This window comes from Pristis pectinata, chromosome 2 (genome assembly GCF_009764475.1).
Source record: "Pristis pectinata isolate sPriPec2 chromosome 2, sPriPec2.1.pri, whole genome shotgun sequence".
Lineage (NCBI taxonomy): Eukaryota > Metazoa > Chordata > Chondrichthyes > Rhinopristiformes > Pristidae > Pristis > Pristis pectinata.
In genome coordinates this window covers 77,471,874-77,498,479 of record NC_067406.1, presented here as the reverse complement: position 1 = coordinate 77,498,479, position 26,606 = coordinate 77,471,874, and the positions used below count along the sequence as shown (strand labels likewise).

Sequence of the window (26,606 nt, the reverse complement as noted above, 5' to 3'; positions counted from 1 at the left end):
GGCAGCGGCAGGAATTGAACCCATGTCGCTGGCGCTGTAATAGCGTTACACTAACTGCTACACTACTGTGCCTGCCCATAGTAGTTGCTGCTGTGAGGGATTGCACCTTCACTGTTGGGAAATATGCAAAACTGTGTGAGATCCCATTGAAAATTTAAATGCTTCTTTCTAACTATAAATTTCATTGTTGCCATTTCATCCCACTTTTTGACCAAATTTGCAATTTATTGAGGGGGGAGCTGAATGATTGTTAAAAGCAGCTATTTTTAATGCAACAAAAATTCTGCAATACAATTTTGAGGCAAAGACTACTTAGCAATATTTTATCCATGAGTATTCCCAACCTAGAATGAACTATCTCCAGTTATCAGGTGAAATTACTCCAGAATAATTTCTACTCCAATGTATACAGAATCCAAAAGAATGAATCGTATGAACAGGGTTCACTAAAATTTTCAAATGAAAATGAAAATATTTTCTTTGCATGCACTAATATTATACTCAACAAGAATGTCGAAGGGGAAACCAAATTCTATAAATAGTGGAACAGACACACAAATACTGTGATTGAAACGGCATTTTCTCATCTCATGCAGTGGAATTGTTCTTATCTTCAGTTCAGCTGCCACGTGTCCCCATCACAAAGTATGACCCTTGGTAATTATTGTTGACAGCTTCTCAGAAATAGCAGAGCATATCATTATGGGACTATTATCACTCCAGAAATTTTTCAAATTGAGATCTTTCTCAGAATGCCTTGTTTTTCTGCAGTTATCAACATATATTTGTTTAATCAAAGATATTTCTTGAAATGTAATTCATAAAATTTCATCTTAAATATTCATTACATTTTCACAGTTTGTATTTTCTATTATAAGGACTGCACAAAAGCCTTGAAATTGCACCTTGACATAATGACAATTGGAACACAAGAGACCTGCCAGAAAATACAGATGGAAGTAGATGACATGCATTTATAGAATATATTTTACAATGTCAGAACTCAAAACATAACTTTATGTTATATATGTTATATTCATGTTATATACAATGTAAGAAGAGCAAACACAATGCAATAACAGCCTGATAATTTGTTCTTAGGATTTGGTTCAGGAAAAAAAAGTTAAGAAAAGCTCAAAATCATGTTTGACTAGTATTCTGGGATCTTGTATGTCCAACAAATGTAGGCAAAGCCTTAAAATAATATTTCATAAAAAAGTCTTGCTTCCAACAGCCTTTCATTAAGATATTGCGGTATCAGCCTAGAGAATGCTCTTCTGTTTCTGTAGTGAGAATTGCATCCACAGTTTTCTGGCATAGAAGCTGGTGAACAACAACTGATAAGCTTTCTATGGAGTTACATGAGAATCAGAAATGTCCCAGGCAGTGCAGATATATTTGAGAGCTAAGAGTGGCGTAGCTGGTAGAGCTGCTTCCTCAAAACACCAGTGTCCCAGGTTCATTCCTGATCTTAGGTGCTGTCTGTGTGAAGCTTGCATGTTCTCCCATGACTGTGTGGATTTCCCCAGATGCGCTGGATGTCTCCCACATCCCAAAGACAAATGGGTTAATCGGCCACTGTAAACTTTTCTAACATGTAGATGAGAGGTAGAATCTGGGAGATGTTGATGGGAGTGTGGGAAGAATAAAATGGGATTAGTGTAGGATTAATGTAAGAGGGTGCTTGATGGTCGGCTCAGAGTCAATGGGTCAAAGGGTCTGTTTCCATGTTGTATGACTCCTGTCCCTATAACCCCAACTCAAGTAGAAGAGAGATCCAAACTAAAAGAGGAAAGAGAGAAATTAAAAAATCATTGAGTTTGTGGAAAAGGGTGATACATTAATGTTGATTAGTTCTAAAGGAAAACAGGTAGTATAAAACATGATTGCCAAGTTGTAACACCTTTTTCTGTAATCCTGAGCACTAAACATTAATGGTCATCTTTTGGGTTCTTATCTCAGACTCAGTTGTCTACATATCAAAGGCAAGCCTGAGAAATCTGCACGTTTCCAAATCTAAGTCAATGATGTGAATTTGAAGCAGTCAAACTTCTCTATCAGTTTGTTTTTCCTTTTTCTTTTCATTGGTTATGACTCTAGGCAAGACGTAGGCAAAAATTCCGTGAATTGGTATAACAGTGAGAGTATCACATCAGAATCGAACAGAGGGAAAAAGGGAGAGAAATCTCGAGGTCCATGTCTTGGAATACCCATGAATAATGTTATAAGAAATGGTTTACTAATTCAGAATAAATCAATTATTCAACTGAATTATAATCACACAATGAAGTCTATTTTAACTAACAATATCACCATTAATTCTACAAGCAGTGGTTTGGCTCAGAGCATTTAAAATTAAAGCTGTGAGCAAAATTATGAAGATCAGTTAATTCGCTTAAAGCTTTAAACTGTAAATCAGAGAATAACACAATGCATTGTCTGAACTGTAGACAAAGTGACATCTTTAATACTGCTTTGGATTGTGTTTGTTTCAAAAAAAGCACATTGTACAATTTCATTTGTTTCCAATTAGATTAAGAGTGACATGTAAACTGAAATGACGTAAATGCAGTTGTTAGATAAAAAATAGGAATAAATAACAATCATCAGACATGAACACTAACTAAAGCTGTCTTGGGCCATCAACATCATTTGCTCCTCCTCAACATTCTTTCCCTCAAGGTATTCATCAATTCCATTGTTGATCACAACACTCAAGTCCCAAACTGATGGGTTAAATATTATTGCTGACATCATTCCAGACTAAAAAGTGAACATGTTAAAATAGTAAATATGAATACCAAGAAAATTCCTTCAGTCAAAATAAAAATTAAAAAGAAAATTAAGTGCAAAGTGGACCATTGATTTTCCTTGAACCTTGAATTATTTTTGTTTAGTTTACTGATGGAAAAAATAGCATTTCCTTCCAGCTGGTACCGGTATTGTTTATATTTAGAGCTTGATTCTTTTATTATTTATTTTTACTATTCGTCACTGCAAAAACATTCATGAAGACCCATTTCCAAAAATAGTTTTTTTTTATTACTATTTTCTGCTAATAAAACCAAATTTATGTTACCTGTCAAGTTCAGCTTTCAATGCTTTACATTCATATTGCGATACTATTGACTTCCAATCTTTCACCTATCCAGAATAGCTGATGTCAACAGAGGTATCTGTTATGTGCACCACTTTTTGTATATAATGTCTCTGACATTGTAAAGCACCTGAAGGCACTTCACAGGAGCACTGCCAAAGGAAAGGTGAAGAAAGTCAGGATATGGGCAACAGAGTTTTGGATGATAAGTTTATGCAAGGTTCAATGTGGAGTGCATTGAAATTGTTTGGCCTTCAGATACTGAAGGGTTTCAGTAGCTGGTGAGCTGGAACAGGAATAAATCCATTTATTTATTGTCCAAGCAGACACTTTAATATGCTAATTTCCTCTGTTAATAATCTAAATAAAATGATATAAATCCCAAGGAATATCCTCTGCTGTACTACATTGCTCTTTGACAATAATACTTCACAGGAAATACCTGAAAAACATAGACCACTATATTTTGGAAGCTGTCTCACTGCAAAGGTGGAATACACCAGGGCCTTCAGTACATCAGCACAGTCTTTGGATGATTTAGGAAAAAGATATTTTAAAAATCAAGACCTCAAGCTGGCACAAAGCTCATGGTCTACTGGGCAGAAGCGATCCCTGCCCTCCTAAATGCTTCAGAGACCTGGACTACCTATAACAGGAATCTCAAGACACCAGAAGAAGACCACCAATAATTTCTCCAAATTCACCGGAAGATAAGCAAAACAATGCCGGTGTCAGCTATCAGCTCAACATGCCCAGTGCTGAGGCCCTTGTTATGCTCAGTTGTTTACGATGGCCAAGCCATGTCCTTCGGATGCCTAAGACTGAATTCCCCCGAACAGACATTGTATTCTGAGCTCTGTTGTAAGTAGATATTACAAGGTGGACAGCAGAAAATATTCAAGGAAGTGTCTGAAGCCTGCAAACCCAGTGACTCCTGGGAATCCTTGGTCCATGACTCCTCAAAATGGAGAAGGAGGTTTCAAGATGGTATTGAGAACCTCAGGTCCATGCATCAGGAGCACACAGAAGTCCTGTGTAAACAGTGGAAGACATGCACCATCTCACAAACTACCCTCCCACCTAACCCATCTGGCATCTCCTGCTCCAATTGTGAAAGAATCTGTGATTACCACATTGGTCTTATCGGTCACCTCATAACCCAATAAAACAGAGTGGAAGGAAGTCAACCTCAATTCAGAGAAACTGCCTAAAAAGAATTTAAGAAGACACTGCTTGACTGTTTTAATTTCCACCATTAATAACGTGAAAAAAAAACATTCATGAAGACCTAATTGAAAACATAGTTTTATTTTTTTACACTGACAAAACTCAATCTTGGCAATTTTATGTCAACAATGGACTTCCCTTTGAGAATGTGGCTTTTAAAATTGTGCCTAGGCTATAAACCATTCATATTTGTTCATAGATGTCTAACGGAATATGTGCCATGAACAGGTAACTCTGGGGGAAAAAGCCAAATTAGTATAAAAATTGACAGCAACAGGTAATTTTGAATGTGTAGGTATTGTATATTGTCACTACCCATTTAGTTGCAATTTAAGATGGAAACTGAAATTTGGTGCATTTGTCTAAAGTTCTCTTTTAATGATCAAAAAATCCAATTTTAACAATACTAGCTGAAAACCCTCAGAAATGAAACATATAAAAGGCAAAGATTTAAGCCCTGCTTATGTTACTTAAAGTGAAAATGAACTGATTATTTGCACCTTACACAGAGCTGTAAATAACCATGAAGGTTAAGTATGCTATCACGCATTTCTGTAATCATGAGCCAGGTTTCTTAGTCTTTTTAATCACCTTCTGAACTGTGCCCTAGTTAATTCACTCCGGTGGTCAATTTTAAATAATTGGAAAACGCTGAAACTAAATGCCAAGTATCTTAGTCAGCTCATTTCAAGTATATCCAATACAGATATAGATAGTTCCTTGCTAATGAGCTCCCACATAAATGCCAACCTAGAAATGTAGGGCAAGAGAACCAGCATAAGATAATGAACAATTTCACCAGAAGTTATCAATCCCCTCAAAAAAGTAAGACCTCAAGAATGACCTAATTATGCCTATGATATGAAAGAATAGGAAAAAAAACATAAATACATAAAAGCTTGAAATCCTGTGAGCTAAAATTTGAAGACATAATGTTGGAGATACATTTTGAACATAAGCTCCACCTTGGACAGTTTGGTGGCCTTTTCTCCCATCCGTTACAATCTGCTGTCCCACAAATCAGTGCCTTTGATGGGCTACTTACAGTCCAGAGGGCTTAGATGAGGACAGCGAAGGAGCAGCCTTTGGATTAAGGCTGATGAGCATGCACATGAAGATTCGTGGACCATCGGACCGTTTACCTGACAGCCTGTTTCAAGGCTGAGGGTAAGGGATCCAGTTCCAAACTTGGACATGGCTTTGTCAGGAGCATGGTCTATTCTTTCCAGTGTAGGGGCAGAAGGCAGCACCATGCTGCTTTGGAAATTCCATCATCTGTCACTGTAACTCTGAATTCCTCTGTGGGCCTCTTCCAAAAATGTGCCTTCTATAGTTTTAATCTGTGTTTATTAGTGTTATTGCAGCATATCTAATATCATTGAAATATGGAGGTCCAATTGCATATCTAATTCCTCATAAATATTAATATCAAAGACTCCCTATATATAATGTCTGACAGAGATTTATAAGCACGACCTTGCCTTTCTATACTTGCAAGAAAATACTTTTACTTTCCTTTTAATGCCGATTGCTTGCAAATGCCTGCAAAGTTATTTGCTCCTTTAAAATTATCTCTGAAACAAATAACACGTATTCCAATGTTCCGATGTGAGCTATGTAATTTTCAACCTTGCCTTAACAATATATGTGAATGTTGCTATTAAAATATAGCTGTCTGCATTTATATGGTGAGACAGTGTCTTCAAGGCTTTTGTTAAAATTAATTCATTAATTTGTTTTGATTATTGTACTCCTGATCACAACAGCCCTTTTATCATATGGCGTCAGTCTTACAAAGATTATTATTGTTTGAAGTTTGCTGACTAACAATTTATTTAATTGCAGATATGTCTTCTGGTATTAACACTGTCCTGTAATAAATCCTTCATGAATGTATATTGGTTAATGGCTTGTGACCAAGCAATTTATAATAATAGAACAACAGTGAGAAGTAAAGAAACAATTATTAGATGATGTCATATTAAAATATTTTTAATATTAATGGTTATGTTAGTATATTTGAGATCAACAAAGAATTTGAGGATAGAGTGAAAACCTGTAGATTATAATTGAGTGCTTTCGTAAAGCACATTGCAAAATGGTAACAATTAATAATAACCTAATGTATCACTATGGCAAAGCTGTGATTCACATGTAGAAATAAATGCTTTACTTTAAATTCCTGATATCTCCTACCACCCCTGGATCTCCCTTGCCATGATCACATCCCCTACCATTATTGGAAGCCACATTGTCACTGACCAATTCCCTATATCTGATAATTCACAAACGTCAATGCTCCAATTTTCCACCTCTATCCCCAGTTTGCTAATGGCTCTTCCAGCTTAAGCATCACCACCCGACCATACAAGCCACTTTGTACCCAGCGGTACCTGCTGATCTCCAGCTCAGCACGACAAACATCTGTTTCTGAGCTGCACTTTCTGCTACAGCATTCCTTCCTGACTGGGTACAAGGCCTGTCAAACAGGCCAGATTCCATAACAGAATCTCGTCCGAAAAATCCACACTGTTTGGATCAGATTCCTCTTACCACTCCAACTTAGAAATTCTCTTGCAGTAATTATTTGTCTTCTCTAATGTTCCCATTTTGAATATTCCAAGTGCTATAAAATCCAAGTCACCTGTAACATCACTCTTTGTAGTCTATCCTATACTATGTCCAAGCCACTATTGCTTTAGTCATAGGATTTTCATTAGCTCTTGTCTCCCAGTGAATTTAATTTAACATCTTTGTCCTCGTTTTCAAATCTATATCATTGACCTCTTCAATACTCCAATTCTCCCTCCTGCCTACTTACGAATAAAAGTTGAAGATATTAGATCAAAGAAAAAGGCTCATAAGGTTGCCAAAATTTGCAATAAACCTGATGAGTGGAAAAAAATTCAGAACTTAGCAAAGGAGAACCAAAGCATTGGTAAGGAAAGAGCAAGTGGAATATAAGAGTAAGCTAGTGAGTGTAAAACCTTCCAGAGATGTGTAAAAAGGAAAAAAAAAATGAGCTAACGTTAGTGTAGGACCCTTACAGACTGAGGCAGGAGAAATTATTGGGGATAAATAAAAAAGCTGAGAGATTAAATACATAATTTTTGTCTGTCTTCATGAGAGAAAACACAGGAAACCTCTTGGAAATAGTGGAATACTACAGTTCTACGTAACTGAGAAACTCAAAGAAATTAACATTAGTAAAAATCAAGGAAACTGAAAGGCAATAGTGACACATTGACCTGGTTCCTATGCCTTTGAAGAAGATTGGAAGGGAAAGGAGATAATGGATGCATTGATTATCATCTTTCAACTCCATAAATTCTGAAAAAGTTTCCACAGATATGAAGGTTGCAAATGTAATCCCACTATTTAAGAAGAGAGAAAACACGGAGCTATAGACCAGTTAGCATGACACCTGTAGCAGGGAATTTATGATTAAGACAGTAGAATTGGACTGAGTCAGCATGAATTTATAAAAAGGAAGTGATGTATGACAAATTAGAGTTTTCTGAGTTTATAAGTAGCAGAATTCATAAGGGCAAATTCACCAACGGATTGGTGTATTTGGATTTTATATGACCATAAATAAGATGTCACACAAGATATTGTGCTCTAATCACATTAAATACAATGTTAATAGTGATGAACTGGTAACAGAGGTTCAGAATAAATGGTAATTTTCAGGTTGGCTACTGGGATACGCAATGATTGGTGCTGGGCTCCACCTGTTTACTATCTATTCAAATAATTTGAACATGGGGATCAAGAGTAATATATCCAGGTTTGCCAATGATAACAAAGGTTGGTGGTAGCTCAGAGGGATATTGACAGATTACACGAATGAGTAAGGACATGTCAGATGGAATACATGTGGAAATATGTGAAGTCATCCATTTTGATAGGAAAAATTAGAAAGGAAAATTGGTTTTTAAATGGTGAGAGATTAAAATATGTCACTGTTCAAAGAGACCTGGCTGTTCTTGAACGTGCTTAACATGTGGGTTTAACAAGCAATTAGGAAGGCAAAGGATATGTTGACTTTTATTGCAAAAGGATTTGAGTACAAGATTCTTGAAGTCTTTCAGCAATTAGAATGCAGTGAGACCGCATCTAAAATATTGTGTTCTGGTCTAGTCTCCCCCACCTAAAGAAGTTTATACTTCCGATGGGAAGAATGCAAGAAAGGTTGATAGCATGTTTGTCACATGAACAAAAATTAACAAGACTGAGACCATCCAGCCTTGAATTTAGAAGAATGAGAGATGATCTCACTGAAACAACTGGAATTCTTATGGGGCTTGACAAGATGAATGCAGGGAGGATGTTTCTCCTGGCTAACGAATCTAGAACCAGGGGCCACAATCTCAGATTGTGAGATCTGAGTCTCAGCAGTGTCTCATCACTGAGATGAGACAAAATCTTTGGAAATTCTTTACCCCAGCGAGCTGTTGACACTCAGTCATTGAGTCATTTAAAACAGAGAATGATAGACTTCTTTTGGATATTAAAGGAATTGAGGGATATGGAGATAGTGCAGGAGAATAATATTGAGGTAGAAGATCAGCCATGATCTTGATAAATGGCAGAGGAGGCTCGATGGCCTGGATGACATGCTTCTGCTATTATTTCTTATGTTCTTATATTCCAAACGTGTTAAGGGAGATGCAGATAGTACAAGAAAATGGTGCTGAGGTAGAAGATCACCCATGACCTTACTGAAAGGCAGAGCATACAGAATGTTCTACCCCTGCCTTTATTCTTGTGTTTTACACTCTTAGGTTCAATTTTTTCTCTCCTCTTCATCTTCGCCTTCAGTGGTAAATCATCAGTCAGCTTACCTCTTAAAACTAGTATGGGTAGAGATTATATTTTTATTCCAGTTTAAACCAGATTTAGTAGTCAAGTAATGATTGTGTGATTTTGAATAACTCTCATCTTTTCAAGATTAGGTATGTATTAGCCAACAGTTCATTCCAGACTTCATTTTACCCAGAACACACAGTGATCTAGGCAAAATCTGGAAGAAGAATAGTTATTCTTTTACCATCATAACTCTTCAAGTGAAAAATGAACCACAGATGACACCAATATATACTTACAACATTTTCGGTCAATCCTTACATCAGTCATATGAAATTACTGATAGCACCATGATATGAAGTAGTATCTCTTTCTGCCTGACATTTACTTTGTGCAACATACCCATCATTGACACAAATAAAGTAATGAGTTAAACATTCCCCTTATTGCTTGAATGAAAGACATTTACAGATTAGCACATTGCAATTAGTTTAAAATTGTATCATTGTAACAAATTGAAGCAATTAGCAGCAGTGATCGTTTCACAGTGCAATGTTCAATCTGAGGTTCTAATATCATTATCTGATGTGTGTCACTTCAACCGTACCTTCACACGAAAAAAAAAGCCTGCTTCCAGTTAAACTGTGATAAGTGAAACTCTATTGCAAATCTGTCACTACTACTTCATTTACATTATTACAAGTTGAGGCAGATTTTAAAAGACTTCAGTTAATTAAAGAAGCACAATAGCCAAGGTAGTCAAATCATGAAGGGATGAACAGTTTAGGATTTTCCATTTCACATTTGAGTTGAGTCTCAAAGACAAATACAATTGATTAAACAAGAAAGTGATACAAATAATGCAATAAATCATACTTTAGACCAAGAAGAATGATACTGCCATTGATTTTCATATCACTTCAAAAGCCATGGAAAATAAAGAGATAGTTTGCAAGGTCTAATTATAGCATGATATTGGTTGTGACATATCTATTTATATCTTATCACATTATACTGAGTCTACAAAGCAGAAACAACCTATTTAGCCCATTAGTCCTTAGTCGACTTCATGCTCCACGTGGGCCTCCTTCTATCCCCTTTCAATTACCCATATTAAAATATCTTACATGTGTATACCTCCTATCTGCACCACTTCCCTTCCTGTGGTCCTATTTTTATCACAATGTCTGCATTGACATTTACCAATCCTCTTCCATTAAATTTTCCATCTCTTCTGTCTCACTTTCACCCCTCCCTCCAGCTACCTTTCTCCCTTATTCCTTCTGCTCCTCATTTACTTGTGACATCTCCACATCAGTTTACTTTCACACCTGTCATACCTTCTTTGTCTTCCTCCTCCTCCTCCTCATCTGTGACCAGATATCATATACTTGTTTCACCTGTTGCTATAACGCAATTGCTTTCTCTTGCCTCCACATTCTACCTTAACTTCCCAGCCTCCAACCACCAGTTCCCAGCTTTCATATCCATCCTCAACCACTGCACTATAATCTCAGTGGCTAGTGAGGATGGCACACAAGTGTTACAGACTACTAGATTCTTTATATTACAGGTAATGACAAAATGAAATTCATTAAAGAGAACACAACTATTTATCACTTGTTAACCTTAAACTGATTTGCTGTAAAATGAACTTTCCATAAATGGAATTCTAAACCTTGATAAAATCACAGAATAACTCTGAGATATTTTAGTTCAAAGATATTGAAATTTCTGTGGCCAGAACAAAATTAATTAATGGAAATGCTTTTCCATTCATCAGATGAATTGTACTGAAAAGCTTTCATGTCATTGTTGTCATGACAACCCAATTAGTTGGGTAATTCATTTCTCTCAGATGCCAGAGAGACGCCACCAAGCATTTCAGTAGACAAATGTCAAATCATATCTTTAGATCCACAGAATATAAATTTGCGTGAATTCTGAAGCATACCCAATGTGAATGCAGCAAATCTTCTAAAGATTCAATATCCTTTGCTTGGTCCCATATTTCTTTCTGACTGTTTGAAGGATGCTATTTGAAAACTGTATTTTCTTGTAATACCGGCTTCACTTAACAGTCTGCAAAGTCTGTCTGCTGTGATTGTCATTCACTTCACTTGCAGCACACTGGGAAAATAACATTCCAATCAGACCATTTGGACTGTATGACATATTCAGAAAAGTCAATGTTCATTTCTGCAAAATAAATCTACCATTTATTTGTGGTGCCATTCTGAAAATAAATTTTCACCAGTCAGACGAACTGGCGGTTCCAACACCAAGCTGTCGAGCAAGATTTTGCATAGAACTGGCTCTAGCTGTCTTCCAGAGATGAAATCAGTTTATATTACATTTGATTGCACCACATGGAATGTTGAATTCCTTTCATACAAACATTTTCAGTGGGTTAAGGTCAAGAGATTAGTCGTTACTTGATTTGTTGCAACTTGCCAAGCTTGTTTGACAGCATGTCTGAAACCACAAGCTCAGTCTTATCAAAGAACATTCTATAGGCCCCCTGGTAGCAGCAAGGATACTGAGGAGCAGATCGGGAGGCAGATTTTGGAAAGGTGCAAAAATAACAGGGTTGCTATCACGGGAGACTTCAACTTCCCAAATATTGATTGGCACCTGCTTAGTACCAAAGGTTTAGACGGGGCAGAGTTTGTTAAGTGTGTCCAGGACAGATTCCTATAACAGTATGTTGAGAGGCCGACTAGAGGACATGCCATATTAGATCTAGTATTAGGTAATGAACTGGATCAGGTGACAAATCTCTCAGTGGGTGAGCATTTGGGGGACAGTGACCACTGCTCCCTAACCTTTAGCATTGTCATGGACAAGGATAGGAGCAAAGAGGACAGGAAAATATTTAACTGGGGAAGGGCAAATTATGAGGCTATAAGGCTAGAACTTGTAAGTGTGAATTGGGATGACATTTTTGAAGGGAAATGTACTATGGAGATGTGGTCATTGTTCAGGGATCTCTTGCAGGATGTTAGGGATAAATTTGTTCTGGTGAGGCAGAGAAAGAATGGCAGGGTGAAGGAGCCATGGTTGACAAGCGAGGTGGAACATCTAGTTAGGAAGAAGGCGGCAGCATACATAAGGTTTAGGCAGCAAGGATCAGATAGGTCTCTTGAGGAATATAGGGTAGCAAGGAAGGAACTTAAGAAGGGGCTGAGGAGAGCAAGAAGGGGACATGAAAAGGCCTTGGCCAGTAGGGTTAAGGAAAAGCCCAAGGCATTTTTTACTTATGTGAAGAGCAGAAGGATGACAGGAGTAAAGGTAGGGCCCATTAGGGATAAAGGTGGGAAGATATTCCGGGAAGCTGTGGAAGTGGTTGAGGTCCTCAATGAATACTTCTCTTCAGTATTCACCAAGGAAAGCGGCCTTGATGACGCTGAGGACAGTGTTGGTAAGGTTAATGTTGTAGAGCATGTTGATATCAAGAGAGAGAGGATGTGTTGGAGCTGTTAGAAAATATTAGGACAGATAAGTCCCTGGGTCCTGATGGAATATTCCCCAGGCTGCTCCGAGAGGCAAGGGAGGAGATTGCTGAGCCTTTGGCTAGGATCTTTGAGTCCTCATTGTCCACGGGAATGGTACCGAAGGATTGGAGGGTGGCAAATGTTGTCCCCTTATTCAAAAAAGGTAGTAGGGATAGTCCAGGGAATTATAGACCAGTGAGCCTTACGTCTGTGGTGGGCAAGCTGTTGGAAAGGATTCTTGGATATAGGATCTATGGGCATTTAGAGAATCATGATCTGATCAGGGACAGCCAGCCTGGCTTTGTGAAGGGCAGATCATGTCTCACAAGCCTGATAGTGTTCTTTGAGGAGGTGACCAGACAGATTGATGAGGGTAGTGCAGTAGATGTGGTCTACATGGATTTTAATAAGGCATTTGACAAGGTTCCACATGGTAGGCTGCTTCAGAAGGTCAGAGGGCATGGGATCCAGGGAAGCTTGGTCGTGTGGATTCAGAATTGGCTTGCCTGTAGAAAGCAGAGGGTTGTGGTGGAGGGAGTGCATTCAGATTGGAGGGCTGTGACTAGTGGTGTCCAACAAGGATCAGTTCTGGGACCTTTGCTCTTCGTGATTTTTATTAATGACTTGGATGAGGGGGTAGAAGGGTGGGTTGGCAAGTTTTCAGATGACACAAAGGTTGGTGGTGTTGTGGATAGTGTAGAGGATTGTTGAAGATTGCAGAGGGACATTGATAGGATGTAGAGCTGGGCTGAGAAGTGGCAGATGGAGTTCAATCTGGAGAAGTGTGAGGTGGTACACTTTGGAAGGACAAACTCCAAGGCAGAGTTCAAAGTTAATGGCAGGATTCTGGGTAGTGTGGAGGAGCAGAGGGATCTGGGGGTTCATATCCACAGATCCATGAAAGTTACCTCACAGGTGGATAGGGTAGTTAAGAAAGCTTATGGGGTGTTAGCTTTCATAAGTCGAGGGATCAAGTTTAAGAGCCGCGAGGTAATGATGCAGCTCTATAAAACTCTGGTTAGACTACACTTAGAGTACTGTGTCCAGTTCTGGTCACCTCATTATAGGAAGGATGTGGAAGCATTGGAAAGGGTGCAGAGGAGATTTACCAGGATACTGCCTGGTCTAGAGAGTATGCATTATGAGGAGAGACTAAGGTAGCTAGGGCTTTACTCTTTGGAGAGAAGGAGGATGAGAGGAGTCATGATAGAGGTGTACAAAATATTAAGAGGAATAGCTAGAGCCTCTTTCCCAGGGCACCAATGCTCAATACAAGAGGGCATGGCTTTAAAGTAATGGGTGGGAAGTTCAAGGGAGATAGCAGAGGAAGGTTTTTTACCCAGAGAGTGGTTGGGGCATGGAATAAGCTGCCTGGGGTGGTGGTGGAGGCAGGTATGTTGGTCAAATTCAAGAGATTACTAGATAGGCATATGGAAGAATTTAAAATAGAGGGATATGTGGGAGGACGGGGTTAGATAGTCTTAGGGCCGAAGGGCCTGTATTGTGCTGTACTGTTCTATGTTCTATGTTAACAAGGACAGCAGGTACCGTTTTTCCTCTCGCATTCCATCAACTACCCACTTCCCTGATTTTCCTGCCACTCACCTACATTAGGGTCAACTTATGGTAAATTAAACTATCAATTGCCATGGCTTTGGCATGCAGGAGGAAACCTGAACACCTGGAGAAAACCCATGTGATCACAAGGGCGAATGTGCAGGATTCAAGGCAGCACCCAAGGCTGGGATTGAACCCAGGTCAATGGAGCTGTGAGGTAGCATCACTAACTGTTGCACTTGTGTGCCATCCTCACAGGCCATTATTTTTATTTGGCAAGGGTTTATTCCCCCATACTACCACATCTAAAAGGAACATTTTGTCAATCTTCATTGTGTGGCTGGGAGAAGAAACTTATACAGTATGTGCAAGGTCCTGAAAAATTTGTGGTTAACCCTGTATTTTATACTCCAACTTTGCTTTTTATGAGGTACATCAGTGACGCTGTAGCAATTTGCTGCACTGGCATGGCTTCAGAGGCCTCTGCTGATATATAGCTTGAAAAGTAGATTTTCTTTTAGCCTACAGACCAGAGACATATAAATCTTTGTCTACTTCACATTGCACAAGGCTTCTAAAATTAGTCATTTGAAGCATATTAAATTCAATTCGGTTAAGATTAAGTACACTTGGAACACAGTATGACGCTTGGACAGAAAGAACAAAAAGCAATTATTTCTTTCACACTGTAACATCTAGTAAATGAAGCTATATCCATCACTACTACACTTTCTATTGAACAGAATAATTATGAATTATAAGGTGGCAAGGGAAAGAAGTTGAACATATTACAGACTTGCTTTCTTGTGAATTCTTATTGAAGGTGTACAAGCTCTTTTTTAGTCTTTTTGTAGTATAAGATTGACATATATATGAATGTATGTTAGCCCTATATCAGTAGTTACATCATTTTTATCAATACTATGTTACCAAATTTCAGTGTTAATATAGTAATTGGTTGATTAATTTTCTCAGCTGGTCAATCTGAAGAAAATACAGTATATGCCAATCTATTTAAACTTATGAAAGTACATCAAGGAGACTAATTTAATCTGATACATCAAACACAATGTTAGCTGGCATTTAAACCCAATAACTGTATTATTCAGAAAATAAAGTAATACAGTTACTTCCATAAGATGAATGCCCCATTTACACCTAAAACTGGTCAAAAGGGTGCAAAATTCCAAGGAAAGTATGCCCTGGGTCATTCCACTTTTTATACTGTCTTGATTTCAACAGCCAATACTTTTGCCAAAAATAGGCAGTAACTTCATTACTGGCCATTGACTGTGAAACGTAGTGAAGGGCGCTGACAGTAGCTTCCTCTCCGTACATTTTTCTGGAAGTCCCTCAACCATTCATGACTAGTACAAGTTGAAAGGAAGTCATGAGACACAGTTATTGAAGGGATACACACTTCCTCTCACCAATATACCTGTATAGTATAACTGTGGAATACATTTTTCCATTAGATTGTTTTTTGCTTCTTGATTTAAAAGAACCTGTAATGGTTACAAAATGGCTGTAAAATGTCTTAAGGGATTTCTGGCAATGCAGTTTTGTTCACCATTGAAACCTTCTGCTAATTCCAATCAGGTTACATGTCAAAGAGTAGTAGTAGCAAATGTAGGAAGGAAGCAAATACACAGCAAGAATATATAAGGAGTTGAGCTCACGGGGCTGCTTATCCTTGGCACAATGTGGAGACTGAAGACAGTATACCTGCGATTCCCCGAGAAGTAATGCAGACCGAAAAGGTTTCAGTTCTCTAGGCATGCAGCTCCAAGTTGTGCCACCTCCAGAATAAAACAGCAACCTGTTGCTATTGTTAACATAGCCTTGACTATTGCTTGCAACTCACTGGAGCCCTTAACATTTCTTTTGTCTCTAGCACTTGGCACAAGAGATGTCAGCAAAGAATTTGCACAAAGCAGGTGAAGCGTTGCTTGCCAGTGTTATTCCTCAGGACAATCAGAAGCATCACTGCCTCAGGAAGTGGTGGAGGCACAGACTGTCACCACATTAATTAAGTACCTGGCTGAACGCTTGAATTGCCAAGGCATTGAAGCTACGAGCCAAATGTTGGAAAATTGAATAAATATGGATGGGTACTTGAAGGTCTGCATGGGTATGGTGGGACAAAGTGCCTGTTTCTGTGCTCTATGACTCTATGATTCTATGAGTTGAAAAGTGTTCCTACTGTCCTGGACTTCACCCAAGGTTTATGTCATCTTTTTTTTAAACTTACACCAATTCTCTTCCCTCCACAGTTTGTCAGTGCACAACAAGAGGAAGGCAAGCTGCTTGGTGACAAGAGCTAATACATTCCATGTCTCTTTTTAGAAGCCCACACTGTTTTAATATACTGGAATTAGCTGCTTGGATCAACCTGACCTCTATTCAAGCAGGCCGTTTAGGTCATTAAGCAACAGTTCCTCCGCCCATACAGTTCCACTGGTGTTCTCGAATTCAGCCCAGAATGAGTGCCCCATACAACTGCAGATTGGTCAACACTGTATGTGTTTGCTCTCCAATGAAGACCAAGCCTAAAGCTACCAACAGATAAAGGACTTCAGGAAGACAGAGTAAGCTTAATCACATAAGGAAGAAGGATGACTCAAACCAAAGACTGGGATGCAGCAGCCCGAAGGCTTGCAATCCAGAGGTCATGGAGCCAAATTCTACCCTGATAGGTTGTGAGTTGAATTTAATAAATATGGATATCTTGTGGACCAGCATCAGGAAAATAGCCAGGGTTTGCTGTAAAAATCTGATGGTTCACTTCTGTCCTTTGGAGAAGGGAGCCAACTGCCCCTACATTTCTGGCTTGCATGAAATTCCATTTCAATGGTATGGGGTGAATTTAAATCAAGCCCCACCACACCTCCCCACCTTCCTGGGAGGGTGAGAGACATGAGGGGAATGATCTGAAAGCCAACCCCAACCTATTGTGACTATATCTACCTCAGGTTTAATGGATATATCCTCACTAGGTTCATCCAAGTTTACAACAGTCTATTAATTAAAGTTTAAAAGTTCCAGACTCTTCAGAAGTAATTCATTGAAGGACACTTTAGAAGAACAATCTCTACTTCCCTGCAATATCAATGATGTCCAACATTTCCTCTTGCCCTTCCATCCTTGAATAAATCCACACACCCCAAAGATGAACATTCATATTCACGCCACGTCGCAATGCATATCACCAGTTACAAAAGGGACAACATTCACATACAATCAGTTTTACAAGGGTTATTATTTTAATGGTTAATATTAATTCCAATACGTTATTCATTAACGCAATGAAATATCGCAACTGATCTATTCTGGATTATGTAGGGGACACATAAAGCTCTATGGGCCAGTTAAGACCAGGGTGCTTTGGTTGATGAATTCTAGTAGTACTAGTCTATCTGGAGACTTCTTAATGACAGTTGGGACAGTCTGATCCAGCTGCTTTCTGTAATTTGAGGGAGCATTGATTGAGGGAATGGTGAAGATGCCAACATGTTGTAACCCTGAAAGAGGGCAACATACAGTATTGTATGCCCATTGCATGATTACTCTTGCTTACTGACTGTGGTTTAGCTATTTTATTGGCCTGCAAGAAATCCAGCAATTCTCCAAACCTGATTGGGAGGATCGGGGTAGAACATAGCACTTGCATAGCCCGGTAAAGGCATTCTTCACAAAGGATGCTAGTGCATCTGAATCTGCAAGTAAAGCCCACTGCAACATCCATTGAGGTGCTCAGGCAATCCATGATATTTTAGTGTGTAGTGTGGAGGAACCAGCATATCTTCATTAAACCTTAATTGAATGATGTGCTGGCTTATTTAGAAAAATAGTGAAAATGGATTCATCTGCATCCTGTAATAAGATTTTGAAGACATGTTTAGTAAAGTGTGAATTAGCTTTTGAAGAGAAAAACTTAATGTTTTACCTAAGAATAAAGTTCTGAAATGCTTTGCTAAAAATGATAGAATTTAAAAGCAGCCAGAAAAGGAAGGACAGGACATGATCAACCCTCTTTGAGATGGTGACAGATATACTAGGTGGAAGAAATGTAGCAGATTTATTGATGTGACTTTAGAAAAATTGTTGACATGGGAGAATGCTGGGGAAGAAATAAAGGAGCTTGAAATTAGTGGGAGGATCATAAATGTGAATGAGGGAAAACTGAAATTTTCTGTGAAGATGTATTATTGCATGGTGATTATAAAGGTGAAACAGTGATTCCGTTCTGGAACCACTTCTGTTCCCTCTATACATCAATGATTTGGGGATAGGTGAGGGAGTGGTGTTAACGTTTTCAGATGAACCTATAGAGGGAAATCGAGTTAATTCTTTGGAAAATCAAAACATGCTGCAGTGGGTGGTGTGTCATTGGCAAAAATAGGGAAATGGGCTGAGAAATGGCAGCTGAAATCCAGTGTCAGTATTTGTGAAAATAAAAGGAGTATTACACTTTGAATAGAAGTTGGGTTAGACTTTTGTGAGTGTAGACGGACTTCAGAGATATGAATTCAGATATCATAAAGACAGCACACTAGGCTGGGAAGACTCTGAACAAGCTAGTAGAATTTGAGCTTTATTTCAAGAAGTATATTTTCCAACAGGTAAGAGATGATGATGAACTGATGTAAACTCTTGATGATGTCAGCCTATAAGGAGTGTGATTAATGTTGGCAGCTTACCCACTGTATTTAAATGAGGTTCGTTCTCAACAGCAAGTATAACGCACCCTTTCAATGCACACTAAATACTACTATTGACCAATGCCCAAGTTAAACAACTAAATGGGCATTACAAGTTTCTGCTCAAGATAATTGCTCATCGTATCAAGCTTGCTCTGGGCAGATGGTTCACCAGATCTGTACTGTACACAGCAGACAGTTCACTGACAGCTTTGTGCTACTCAGAAGGGTGATGTCCTACATGTGGGACAGGGACATGATACTTATCAGAAACACTTGATCCAGGTAGAATCCTTTGACGGAGCATCAGACACATGTGCAATGGACATGATCTCCAAAATAGGATTTAGGAAGGGAATCCATAATTGGACACAACTTGCTCCATGCAGGCATTAAAAACAGTCCAAGTTAACAGGTGGGAATCAGAAAGGTTCCTGATCAAATCTGGAGTTAGGCAAGGCTGCTCTCTCTCCTCTGTCTTGTTAGTGTGGTGTGTTTAGTTCATGTATTTAGACAAGGGAATAAAAGGGGTGATGATCCCAGGCAGTGGAGGCACACAGGTCACAGTCTCCACGTACATGGAGAGCATTGCCATCTTCTGCTCAGACCCACTATCAGCACACAGATAGATGAGCACCTGTGACCACCCGAACTGGCCTCAGGGGCCAGAGTCAATCACAACAAAAGAGCCCACGTTCTTTGCAACTTATCCAATGGAACCTTTGTCTCCTTTATCATCAGGCTTGATTACCGGAATGTGCTGGGAATATGGCGGGAAGGGTAGTTGGAACATATACCAAGAAATGGGTGAATCACATAGATGAGAGAAAGAGAAACTTCTTCTTGATCACAGGAAATAATTTGGTCATCAAGTGCAGGGTGCTCAAAGTCATAGGGTCAGACAGTCATTGAGTCATACATCTTAGAAACAGGGCCTTCAGCCCAACTTGTCCATGCTGGCCAAATTGTCTACCTGAGCTAGTCCCATTTGCTTGTGTTTGGCACATAAAACCCCTCCTATCCCTCCTGTGTTGCTGTACATGGGACAGTTGTGGCTATGCCTAGTTCCTGCACTGCAGTGGTCACCTAAGCCATCTTCTATTTCATCTGGACCATGTCCATAGAGATACAATGTAAAAAGCTCAATGCAGCCCTTATCCCAATGCTACCTTTGTATGTGACTGCACCAAACTATGCATGGACCTGACGTATGCAAACATGAAGTTTCACTAAGTGCTGCTGTTCTCCTTGTCTCTGGCATCAGTAAGAATGGGCCTGGTCATGCTTGAAAGGAACATACTTGTCTTTCATAGAAAAGTTTGTGCAGAAGATCACCTTTGACCACAGGTCAATCAGTCTATAGCAAGGAATGTCCTTAAGACCCTATGGTAGAAGGAGATGGAGGATCTTGTCAATTGGTACCCTGAACAGATTGTCAAAGTCATTTGGCAAAATGTCTCTTCATCAGAATTCTCCAACAAGCATCAAGACCTTCCTTAGCCTGTCCTGAGAAGGGCCCTCCCTGTCAGATCCTTCATGCACAGCCGCCGTCTTAATCCCACTGCACACAGCCCTCACGTTGTCTGTGCTGTATCTCCTTCTGAGGCTTGTGTTTGTCAAGGAAGTCTGGAGAGTGATGCAGTAGTCAAGGTTCATCCCAAGCAGCTCTGCAACACAGAAATCTGTGTTTTAAGGGTTGTTCACCGGATGTATAACTAAGAACAACATCAGGCTGGCCATCAACTCGGTGAAAGTTGCATTTTAGTCTGCCTGAAACTTGCTGGTCTCTCCATGCAAGGAGCTGTCTGCAACAGATTGCTGTTGTCTGGCACATTCCAAAGTACAGAGACCTTTACAGCCGGCACAGGAGAATTTCATCCCATGATCTGGGTTTGATTTCAACCCAGAACTTAGATCCTCAGTGCATCGCATCACCCTTTACCGCACTGAAGAAATTTATTTATGAAAGGCTAATAGCTTTAAAATAAGAAAAGAAATAAACTAACTAAAATATTTTTCAATAAAGGAATTATATTTTAATGTTCTCCTGACTAGAAAACTACGCAGTCACCAACCATTAGAAATAACACATTAAATCAAAACTGACTATACAGTTCAAACCTGAAATCAGAACAGGATCTGTTTATGTTAATTCAGGCTGTCATAAATTAATTTGTTTTTTTCTATTTTACAATTTATTTATTCAAAAATAGGACTGTTTCCATTCTACACCCCGTAACTTCCTTGGAAGTATGGCAGAAATCTTCTGGCATCTGTGAACACAGTTTTTTCTAATGAAGGTACTGCAGTGGAATGGGAACTCTGAAGAATTTACCCATCAGAAACATCTTAAAACATACACTGGATCAACCACCATCTACAAACACAAGAAAAAGTTGACAGAAAAAGGAAGCTGGTCGAGCCTGAACCGAGCAATAGTGATGCCTCATTCATCAAGTCAAAAGGCTCCCTGAAACCAAGGCAGAAGTCAAGGACTCACTTCAGCAAGGCCTATAATAAGGTCCCACATGGCAGACTGGTCCAAAATTGGATTCAAAGTTATGAGGGGCATTGATAGGTTAGTTAGTGAGAAACATTTCCCATGGCAGAGATGTCTAAGACCAGGGGTTTAGGTTGAGAGTTTGCAATAAGAAGTTTATAGGGGATCTAAGAAGAAATTTCTCACCCAGATAATGATTGCAATCTGGAATGCACTACCTGAGAAGGTGGTGGATGCAGGTACTTTCACAACATTTAAGAAGCATCTGCATGAGCATTTGAATCGCCAAGATATAGAAGGCTACAAACCAAGTGCTAGTAAATGGGATTAGTATAGCTACTACTTGACAGTTGGCATTGACATGGTGGGTCAAAAGACCTGTTTTTGTGTAAATTACTCCATAAAATTAGCAACTTAATAACAGAAAGTAGAGGGTGACAGTGAAATGTTGTTTTTGTGATTGGGCATGAAAATTAGTGGTGTTGATAATAAGGAGGGTAGGCTTATGGTATAGGATGATAGTAATGAATTGCTAAGATGAGCAGAGCAATGGCAGTTGAAATTTAATCATGATAAATTTGAGGTAATGCATCTTGGGAGGACTCATGAAGCTAGGACATATACAATGAATGACAGCCCTTAGGGAGTACTGAGGAACAGAAGGAACTTGGTGCACCAGTCCAAGGATCCCTGAAAGTGACTGCACAGATAGATAAGGTGGGGAAGAAGAAGGGATGCAAGATACGTTTATTCATTAGCAAGGGCACAGAATATAAGAGCAGGGAGATTATGATACAACACCTTAACAGCACTGGAGTATTGTGTGCATCTTTGGTCAACGCCATCAGAAGAAAGGACATGATTGCATTGGAGATGGTCCAGATGAGATTCACTAGGATGCTGCCTGGTATGGAGCACTTCCATTCAGAGGAGAAACTGGGTAGGGTGGGATCTTCCTTGCTGCAGGAAAGGCTAAGGGGCGGAGGAAGGGGGGACATGATTGAATTATGAAAAATTATCAGGAACATGGATGTCAGATGTTTAAGGTAAGGGGTAGAACGTTCAGGTGGGATTTGAGGAAGTACTCTTTCACCTAGAGGGTGGTAGATATCTCGGGTATAGTGAAGGCAGAGACTCTCATAACATTTAAGAAGGATCTGAACGACCAGTTGAATTGCCAAGGCTTAGAAGGCTCCAGGCCAAGTGCTGGAAGATGGGATTAGTAGAGGTGGTTGCTCGATGGTCAAGTGGACATCGTGGGCCAAAGGCCCTGTTGTATGACTCTATGACTCTGAAAATAAAACCAGACCAAATATCTTAAAGCCAATTATGGTATTAAAAGTTTGTCTTGGTTATCATATCTTGTCCAGGTTAAGGAAGAGACTGATGTTTCAAATGTTCCTACCCCTGATAAAAGGCTGCACACAAAACAAACATGTGTAGATTCAACAGTGGTTGCAGAATGGTCTGCAGAATGCACTCAAACATCCCAATTGAGCAGCCTACAGACCAGCCTAAATTTGAGCTTGGGTTTCATTGTGCTTGAGTCAATTGATCCAGCCTCCTTAGATTTTAGCCCACCCAAGATAACAAAACTACTCTCCAATAGGTCCAGCAGGGGTGAGCAAATTATTTGACGGGTATTGAAGATGGAGTTTCTCCAGGATACTTCAGGATAGAAGGGTCAGGACAAACCATGGATGAGACAACCCTGAGTCTGCAACCATTCTCCCTGGATCTTCCAGACACAACAAATGAGGAATTTCACTGGATAAGGCCAGTTAATGTGACTTCCAGTCATTGGCTGCACCACAGTGCACAGCTGTGGAAATTTAACCTCAGATTTCTTCAGTGAAAACATAGTTATTCATTTCTAATTTTCCCAAGGAAACCAGCTTAATAATTAATGGAAAGTGATAGGTACAATTATTTATACCTCTGTGTATCTTTGACTGAATAGATCTATGTCAGTAAAGTGGAATCCACGGAAGGGGATTGTGAACTTTTAAGTAACACTCATCACCAAGTCAGCAAATTTATAGCTTTTATGCCCCCTCTTTCTAACCACCATCCATCTTATCAATTCCTTAATTATTTCCTTATAATTATTATGGGGAAGTGATAAACTGTTTCACTTTGTGACAGGTCACCTTCATAAATCCACTTGGATAAAACAGCAGCCATAAAAGAAGGTCAGGGAAGTGCAATTAATCGGATTAGAATTGATAGTAAAAGTGCCAGGTTTGCAAATCCGCTGCCAATAAATTAGCAATTACAACTAGACTGCTTTTATTTTTAAACCACAATTCAAATGCAATTATAGTCCTGCTGCCTAACAGAGCAAACCAGAGACATAAAGGAACAAGACATTTTGATGCAATCCTTGCTGCTATCAGTCTTTCAAAACTACCTTTTCCGGGTCAATACTTACAGCTTCTTTTGTGTGAGAAGCAAAAGTGTAATGTTGGACATTCTGTCCTGTTCACTCACAACCTGCCTCACCACCTTTCCAAACCCATCCTGGTCTTGTTTACTTGTGGGGATTGGGGTCACATCACGTGCATATGACTCTGGTCCAATTTATAGGTATCAATGGGCAAAGTTCAATCAATATTATTTGAAGTTTCAGTGCTAATCACATGTTGCAGATATAAATGATGGGAAATTATTAAATTGGCTAGGGACATTGGACAGCTATCCTAATTGCTCCATGTTCATGTATGCGCATGCCTGCCTGATAGACACCTATAATTAATTGAGTTCTATTGGTAAATTGGTTTATTATTGTCACATGAACTGATGTACATTGAAAAACGTGTCTTGCATACTATTCATACAGATCAATTCATTACAAGAGGCATTTATTGTTTTATTTTGTAATGACTTCACAAAGTTATTGAGGCACAGCATATAAGTATATTCAAAGAGGTATTTTGTTTTTGCAAGACAGTACATGTGAACTATTTGTGTGTTGAGTAAGCTATTTTTGCAGACTCAATGTTTCTGACAATGTTACTTTGCTGCAAAGTAGACACACCGAAACATTTTCCTGTTCGATAGGATCATACACAAAGATACACTGAGGACAGAATTTTTCTGCGAAAAAAATACACTGCAAGATAAATAGTTTATCCTGCTGCTTCAAAAATGTAAAATGAAATATTTTTACATTATCTGAGCTGCATTACTTTATTTTTACAACATCCAAGTTCAATACTAAAAATTAATATACTTTTATGAATTAATTTGATTTGATAGCTCCTGAAATCCTGGCCACCCCCTCCCCTCCAACTATACAGTTACCCGAAGATATTGCACATTTGGCCAAATCAGACCAGATGCTGAGGTTAATGCTCTACTAACGCCATTGGGTCTGCATCTTCTTTTGCATTGCAGTCAGCCTCTCTGATAAATGACTATTTGTTCTTCAAATCATATCTGCAACCAGAAGCCTTGCAGGCTGAGGAGACAATTTAATATAAAAGGCCCATTGGTAGTTACTTTCCTCACTTCATTCACTAATGGCTCACTGCAGACTGCAGGAAAACTCATCCATACACATACATAAAGGTCAGCTGCTGAGCATCAGGTGCTGCCAGATGTATATGTGCTAAAATCTGAAAAATAAAATGTATATTCCTCAGCAAGAAACTGATTGTAAATAAAATCTGTGATCCTAGTAGGAGTATCACATAAGACTGTTCTGTCCCAAATACAGATTTAATAAACATATTTGTGTTTTTCAGGGGTAAGAAAATTCAGCTAACTTTATTTTGTTTCAGGCAGTTTCCAAGCCAGTCATGCCAGCTTTTATCAGTTGATTGAATATATGGCATCCTTTCCCTGGAGAATTAAAGGAAGTCAGCTGTTAATTACCTTGCTTTTCAAAACGGCAGCTTAGTAATTTTCCACTGTATTAAAATCTGACATGTGTCCTGTATTGATAGAAAATAATCCTGTTAGGTGTCTCGAGGTGGTAGAGGCAACTTACTAAGCCCCCTATGCTCACGTCCAATTGTAGGTGTATTATTGAGAAATGAACATAAGTGACACATTTTCTATGGCACCTGATTCCATCAAGTTATTCCATAATTTAGAATGATCAGAGCTACACCTTTGAAATCATTCATTGTACAACAGATCAGCTCTGTATGAATGTGTCACCACTGGCGATTAGGACAGCTGTTAGTAACCTTCAACTGTCAACAAATAGACACACCAGAGCATATCACCACTTCTATTCCAAGGACCAGTTTGGTCTATTGAACTTTCCTTTCATGAAATAACGGGTTTATCTTTATGGTTTGCGAAATGAGGCAGACCACACAGCCTACCTGACGTTGTCAATAGGAGAGGGATTGATTCTGATAATATATTTAAATGAAACAAACAGGCTGCTATAGCCAATTGCATTGCTTTTAGAATGATATTATTGAGGAGTGGATGCTCGCAATGTATTCACACCAGTATTGTGTATGGGATGACTGGAAGCATTGAGTGGTAAAACGGATCAACAGATTTCAGGGAAAGGAAAATTATAACCAGGATCCGCCACAGTAAGGCAATGAAATTAAACGTAAATTTCAGCTATGGCACCCTCTAAATAATGGCTGTCTCTTAGTCATAACCAGTGGCTGGGTTAAGCATGCAGTGATGACGGCATGTATTGATTAGAGAGTATCACTGGAGAGTCCAGGCATTCACAGATTCCTGTTTGAATATGTAAATTAAGCTCATTCCTGTTTCCAGGAGGAGCCGTAGCTGTGTAAAGCATTGTGATCTCAGAGAGTCAGTACCGAAAAACCTCAGGCAGAATGCGAGCATCTTCTCTCCAACGATTTTCATCTTACCACTCCCACGTTCACAGGGCTAGGAAGGTAACAGAGAGAAGGGAAGCATTCTCACAGACAAAGAACTGTAAAATAACAAATGATACATTCATGGGATTAATAAAGTAAGCAAAATCCCCAAAGCATAACAGGTCAAAACCAGCTGTGACCATGAATTACATGTGGCAGTGAGCGAAAATGAAACCAAAAGTGCAGTGAGATACAGGTCTATCCTCATGGCTTTGATCACTGTATACAAATGTGAACTCTGGAGCAGGTAGGTTCAGGAAAGGATGTGAATGCTAAACATATGCAACATAGTGTTTAGCTGGAATCTACAGGGTTATAGTTACCACACTTCACCCTTTATTTTCAAACCTGGGTAATTTTACT

The 26,606-nt window shown here is 39.1% G+C and overlaps 1 protein-coding gene across 6 annotated transcripts in view; it reads right to left on the bottom strand.

Annotated features, from left to right (window-relative positions):
* Positions 1-26,606, bottom strand: part of kcnip4a (potassium voltage-gated channel interacting protein 4a) — an 850,536-nt gene that overhangs the window by 271,666 nt on the left and 552,264 nt on the right. The window contains exon 1 of one of the 6 annotated variants that reach the window (XM_052032152.1): positions 19,858-19,876. The exons of the other annotated variants lie outside the window; for them this stretch is intronic. The gene's annotated coding sequence lies outside the window, so the exon portion shown is untranslated. Of the gene's footprint in view, positions 1-19,857; positions 19,877-26,606 lie in introns of those variants that run through there. 6 annotated transcript variants of the gene reach the window in all.